Here is a 6680-nt window from a genome sequence, read left to right on the forward strand (position 1 = left end):
TTTAAAAAATTAATAAATACACAAAATTACGAAAAATGTACTAAATTTTTATTTTTTAATTTTATTTTTGGTATTTAGTGAATTTTTAAAATATTTTTCATAAATATTATACTTTTTAACTGTATTTATGTTAGGTGTGTCTAAAAATTTTAAAAAATATTTAAAATATTAAAAAAATCGTTAAAAACAAAAAAAATATGAAAAATAAAAAGAGATTTTTTTTAGGGTCCCTGATATTAAGATTTTATAGCATAAATGACATTCAATATTTTCATAACGTCTTAGATTCCTCAACATCCATTCAGGGAAATTTCAATCCAAAAAAATTCTTCCAAGAGAAATTTTTTCTAGAGAAATTATGGACTTCTCAAAGAATTTCTCTGGATTTAAACCAGAGAAAATTGAAATTTCTCTGAGTTCAAACCAGAGAAATCTAGAGAAAATTAAACAACACAGAGAGAAAATTAAATAGGGTAGAGAAAATTACCTAGAAAAAATTAAAATTTCTCTAAGTTCAAACCAGAGAAATTCAGAGAAAATTGAACAATACAGAGAAAATTAAACAGGGCAGAGCAAATTAAATATGTCAGAGAAGAAAAATGAGAAGGAAAATGTACGCTACTCTGCGAACAGTGTCTCCAGGGAATCGGCCTTGGGCGAGGAAGACTGTGCTATTTTCGAATCCATTGTTTCATTCATTGTCGCCTAAAAATCATCACAAGTTCTGCAAGATGAAGTCTTCGCACAAGTTCTTGATCAGAATTAGGTCTTCGTCGCCGCTTTCCCATTCTCTTTCCCCCACCAGATCTATGAGCTTGAGCAAGAAGAATGCTTTGAAGCCTTCGTCATCAATTGTTGCGAAGCTACGCAGATCGTTTTCGCCTTCCAGATTGGTGAACAGATTGGTGCCGCCATTGAAGAGCATGAAGACTGTGTAGAGGAGTGATGATGGGCTAGTGATTCGTCTCAATTCGACTCCCATGCGATTCAATGTTTGGAAGGTTAATCTTCTTTTTTCATCATACATGTTCATGTTTACTAGCTTCAGCGACTTGAGTCTATGCTTTTTTTTGATCTGCAATGACTCTGCCAGTAACAAAATTTCTTTGTGGTGTGGGGTTGAGTGACTTTAGACATCATAAAATAATATTGTGGATCTCTTCCATTACTAAAAATGAGAGAGGGACATTAGACTAATTTTTTCAAATAAAAAGTAGAATTTTCTACTTAGTGTTTTCTGGAAACCAAAACCAAACAAGCTAATTAATTTTATAGAATGCCACATCAGGAATAAAGATAGAGGGGAATGATCCTAAGGATTAAATATGTTTTACCTAACATTTGAAAACTAATTACATATAACTAGTGAATGTAAGTTGAGTTAAAATGTCTAATCATATGCCTAGTGTATTGGAGCTGAAAAAAAAGAAGTAAATTATACTAAACATTTTGACTAATAAATTTCATTTTTAGGAGATTTGGTCAAAACCCTCTCATAATAAAATTTTAGGAAAATTTAGTCAAAACCCTTCAATTGGACCATTGTTTGGTGAAAATGACAATCCAATTTATTTTTCTTTATAAACCCTCTGAGGAGAAAATACATAATTGAATAAGGACAAAGTAAAATATCTTTTTTTTTTCTTGTACAATATTGCCAAAGTAACATGTTACTGTCAAACAGAGTAACATGTTATTGTGAGACAGAATAACATGTCATCAAATAGAATAACATGTTATTGTTACTGTTTACATCAATTTCAACGGTAATAATTTAAAAAAAGAAGAAGAATATCATAGTCAATATGGATCTTATTTGATAGATCTTGATGAGAGAATTTTAAAAATATTAATTTTATTAAAAACCGACATTTATATAAAAGTTATATTATTTTAAAATTTAATATTTTGATAATAGTGATATTTGTTGAGCTTTTCAAATAATCTTTTTTGTACTTATCCTTGATGCATTAAAATTTTATTACAAGGGGGTTTTGACCAAATCTCCAAAAATTTTAATGCATTAAGAATAAGTACAAAAAAATTTCTTTGAAAAGTTTTAATGAATTGAGGTAGGGGTGCTTGTAGTTCGGTTTTGGATGGTTCGGTTTGAAATTTGGACCCGCTTGCATATGTGCAGTTTGAAAAAACCGCAACTACCCGCAATGTGGGGTTGCGGTTTGTGTGGATAGGGTTCGCAGATGTGCAGGCGATTAAGGGCGGTTTGCGGATTGAACTTTTAAAAAAATATATATATATTTTTGAGCATTTTTTTTCCATTTTGTAAATATTTATTTTGGCCCCTTTTCCCCCATTTTCTAAAAATGCTCAACATTAATAATTGCTAAATTAAAACTTATAAAATTAAAAATACAACAAAATCAATTCCTAACAGAAGCAAATTATTCAAAATCCTAAACTTTTACATAAAATCATAAACTAACACAAGCACATCTTTCAAAATTCTAAACTAAATCATTAAAATCATTCACTATAGCGACCCCGGTCTTTTCCCATTTGATTATTGTATCCGGACTTAGGTTCCGTAGGTTCTGTCATTATATAATTGTTGTTGTTGTCCCATATTTTCTTATTTGAAGTTATTGGATGTGTTGGGCAGGTTTGTTTCAGGTTAGTTGGGTTTAGAAACCAAGTGTTGCTGTCCAGAATTTTGGATCTTCGCTCGAGCGAGAAGTTAGTCGCTCGAGCGAGCTGTTGTTTTTGGTTCTTCGCTCGAGCCGGGGTTTGGTAGCTCGAGCGAGCTTTTCTTCGCTCGAGCGAGTTAGTTCGTTCTTCGCTCGAGCAATAGTTCCTTCGCTCGAGCGTGAGTCTAGTTACAGACCTGAGGGTTTGAGTTCTTCGCTCGATCGAGTTTTCTTTCGCTCGAGCGAGCTTTTGGGTTGTTGGCTCGAGCAAGGCTTCCTTGGCTCGAGCGTAGCTTCTCTGTGTCTGGTCGCTCGAGCGACCAAGTCTTCGCTCGAGCGAGCCTGTCCAGTTTATATACGTAGCAGCGGGTTTTTAATCAGTTTTTTATCATCTTTTTAGATTCCAAACCCTAAGGTCCGACTTTTCTCTCTCCCTACTCATCTTCTCTCTTAGGTTTGATCTATTTAGAGTGTGTTTCTACCCTAGTTGCTTTATTAAAAAGATAGAGGGAGTCGAGGGCTTCCATTTAATCTGAACATTTGGCGATTTGGAGCACATTGGTATTTGGGCACTCATCTCTGTCTTCACCATTTGGGTTGTTTTCTTTGAGGTAGGGATTTCCTACTCCATTTTATAGGTTTTGTTCTAAGTTTTGGTATTTCGATATGTTGGGGATACTTTGGTAAATTTTGGGAAAAACCCTAGTTGTATTATTAAATTAATTTGTATAATTAATTCATGGAATTGGGAAAAAGATGGTTAAATTCATGAAATTGGGGAATTCATTGTTTAAATGGCGTAGTTGGATAATTTGAATCATTTGTCTATTGAATTGTTGACATAGTTATTTTCAGTTTAGAAATAACTGTTTTGGGCTATCGGTGGAGGATAGTCGTGATTGTTGTAGACATTGCATGTGGATTAGGAATAACTGAAACTAATCACATTGGTTAAGTCATTAATTTTGACTATTGCATTGATACAGAAAATACGTGTATTGATTGAGCATTGCATTTGCATACATTGTTTTGTGTGGGAGGAGATAGGGGATGTACTCCACGGTTTAGGGGAAGATAGGGGATGGACCTCTAAACCGGATTTTGTTTGGGAGGAGATAGGGGATGGACTCCATTAGCATCACTTTTATGTGTGCTTATTTATATAGAAGTGTTTTATTGATACAGCACTAAAATGTGTATCAATCTGGAAGTATGAAGTGTTTTGATTTGAGCTTGAGTCTCATTTGTTTGTTGGCATTGGAAGAATGTGAATATGATATTTATAATGCACTGTTGTAAGTTTGGCCAGGTTCTGAGCCATATTGATAATGTTGGAAAGTGGAACGTGTCATTGACATTAGAGTTATGAGACTGTAAAATGTTGTAATTGATTATCTTGGTTAACCATCTATTGAATGCTATTGCTTTATTCAATGCTTATATTTGGTTTAGTATATTTCTACTGGGCTGTGGCTCACCCTTTATGGGAACAGCATTTTCAGGTTCAGGTGATAAGCTACCTCCAAGGACTTAGCTTGGGAGGGTTCGGTTTCTGGATTTTGAAGAAGACTACCTTTAGTTAATTGTCTTTGTTAGTTAGTACATGTAAACATTCAAGCCTAGGGCTTTTCTTGTATTGAGTTAGAACTCATATTTTGTATCCAAGTGTTGGCTTGGAAAGATGTAAGCCTGTAGGGCATTTTATTCGATGTTACATGTAATGCTTCTATTTAGTAATACTCTGATGAATGAATTAATAAATTGTTTTTTTTAAATAATGCATGTCAATGATATATATATATATATATATATATATAATGGGTTAATTTTGAGGGCGTTACATTCACTACCCAACAATACAATTAAGTAAAATCATTCAAAATCTAAAAGTATTTAGAATAGGATAAATTATTTTTTATTTTTTATTGTTTTGTAAAAAAAAAAAAGTCTAAGTGCGAGCGGGTTCTTGCAGGTGCAGGTTAAATCTGCAACCTGCAATAATGCCATATTCCAAACCGTATTCATCCGTATTGTGTTTGCGAAACCGCCCATTTGTATGTGGGTCGGTTCGGGTTGGCGAGTTGTGCGGTTCGGATAACCCTATGCCCAGCCTTACATTAAGGATAAGCACAAAAAAAATTTCTTAAAAAGTCCAACAAATATCACTATTATAAAAATATTAAACTTTAAAGTAATATAACTTTTGATATAGATGCCGATTTTTAATAAAATTAATATTTTTAAAATTCTCTTATCAAAATCTATCAAATAAGATTCATATTGACTATGAAATTCTTTAAAAAAAAAATTATTACCGTTGCAATTGATGTAAACATTAACAGTAACATGTTACTTTGTTTGAAAATTATCTTATTTGACAGTAATATATTACTTTGTCTTACAATAAGATGTTACTCCGACAATATTATTCAAGAAAGAAAAAAAAAATATTCTACTTTATCCTTACTCAATTATATATTTTCTCCTTAGGGGGTTTATCCAAAAAAAAAATAAATTAGATTCTTATTTTCACTAAATAAGGGTTCAATAAAGGAGTTTTGACTAAATTTTCCTATTATATACTTCAGTTCTGCTACAGACCTCGAATGAGATCTGCCATAAATGGTTCGAGTCCCAAAACGATGTTGTTTTGGGGCAAAATTTCAAAAAAAAAAAAAAAAAGCTGCAGAGCTGGTGATGGCCTTGGTGTTGACCCTGTCAATCCATTCAAGAACAGAGAGAGAGAGAGAGAACCACCAAGAATTGCAAGTTCTTCCATGAATTGAATCAAAGTTCAAAATCTGAAATTAAAAATAAAGTAAAATAAAATCAAGATAAATCAAATGAGCAAATTAGCAAATCAGAGAGAGAGAGAGAGAGAGAGAGATGGGAATTTTTCCTCTGAGCAAATTAGCAGACAAATCAATGTGGGTAAGGTTCAAATGCCAGTGTTTTGGCAAAAACCAATTAGATTTGCTTGAGAAAGAGGGGGGAGTTGAAGAATTGGAAGGAGGTGAGGGAGGAGAGAGAAGATAGGGCGGTGATGGAGAGAGAGAGGTCGGCGGAGCAGTTGGGGAGCTGGAGGGAGGGAAGAGTTTGGCGGCGTCGTAGATGGTGGCGTTGTAGAGGGAGGGTAGTTGAGAGCAGGGGACGGTGGAGGTGCGGATGTTGAGTGATTGGAGGGCTGTGAGTTGTTTTGGGTCAAGGGTTGAGGAGGATGAAGGGATGGAGGGTGGGGATGGAGATGAGGAGGGGGATTGGGTTGGGGAGATGGTGGTGGTGGTGGTGGTGGTGTTGGGAGGAGAAAGAGACAGAGGAGATGGGGGAGGAGAGAAGGATGAGAGAAAGAGAGAGTAGGGGGCCATGGTGTCATTGGTGAGCTAGAGAGAAAGAGAGAGAGAGAGATGAGAGTAGAGAGAGAGGACGATTCGAGCCAATTCGCGCCTCGAATTGTCAGCCTAAAGCATTTTTCTATCGATCATGCTACGTAGCTCGAATGCTGCGGCTCGACACCAAAACGACGTCGTTTTGGTGTCGATTTTGTTTTTTTGTTTTTTTTTCCTGGTTTTGCAGAACGAAGAAGAAGAAGAAGAAGAAGAAGGGAGAAGAAGAGAAGGGAGGAGGAGGAGGAGGAGGAGGAGGAGGAGGAGGAGGAGGGAGGGGAGGGGGCCATAAAAACCGGTTTGAGGATGAGGGGAGGCTGGGCTGCGACGGAGGCGGGGCTGCGATGGAGGAGGAAGCAGCGGCGGCGGCCGGAGCTGCGACGACAGCGGGACGGGGCTGCGACGACGCCGACCTTCTTCCTCTCCCTCCCTTCTCTTTCTCCTCTCCCTCTCTTTCTCTCCCTCTCCCTCTCCCTCTCTTCCTCTCGAGCCATTTCGAGCTACTTCGAGCTACCAGGTATTTTCCTTTTTCTATATACTTAGTGAATTGAAGATGCTCTTAGTACTTGGTCAATTATATATTGAAAATTTTTGATTATTTTTTTGCCTGTTTAAAAAACTTTTGAAGATCTAATTATGTTTCGCAATTTTA

The 6680-nt window shown here is 35.8% G+C and overlaps 1 pseudogene; it reads left to right on the top strand.

The window, feature by feature from the left end:
- The first annotated feature begins 583 nt into the window (after positions 1-583).
- Positions 584-938, top strand: LOC145793769 (microtubule-binding protein TANGLED1-like; annotated as a pseudogene).
- Positions 939-6680: the final 5742 nt, after the last annotated feature.

This window comes from Camellia sinensis, chromosome 6, assembly GCF_055761805.1.
Source record: "Camellia sinensis isolate YWXY chromosome 6, ASM5576180v1, whole genome shotgun sequence".
Classification (NCBI taxonomy): domain Eukaryota; kingdom Viridiplantae; phylum Streptophyta; class Magnoliopsida; order Ericales; family Theaceae; genus Camellia; species Camellia sinensis.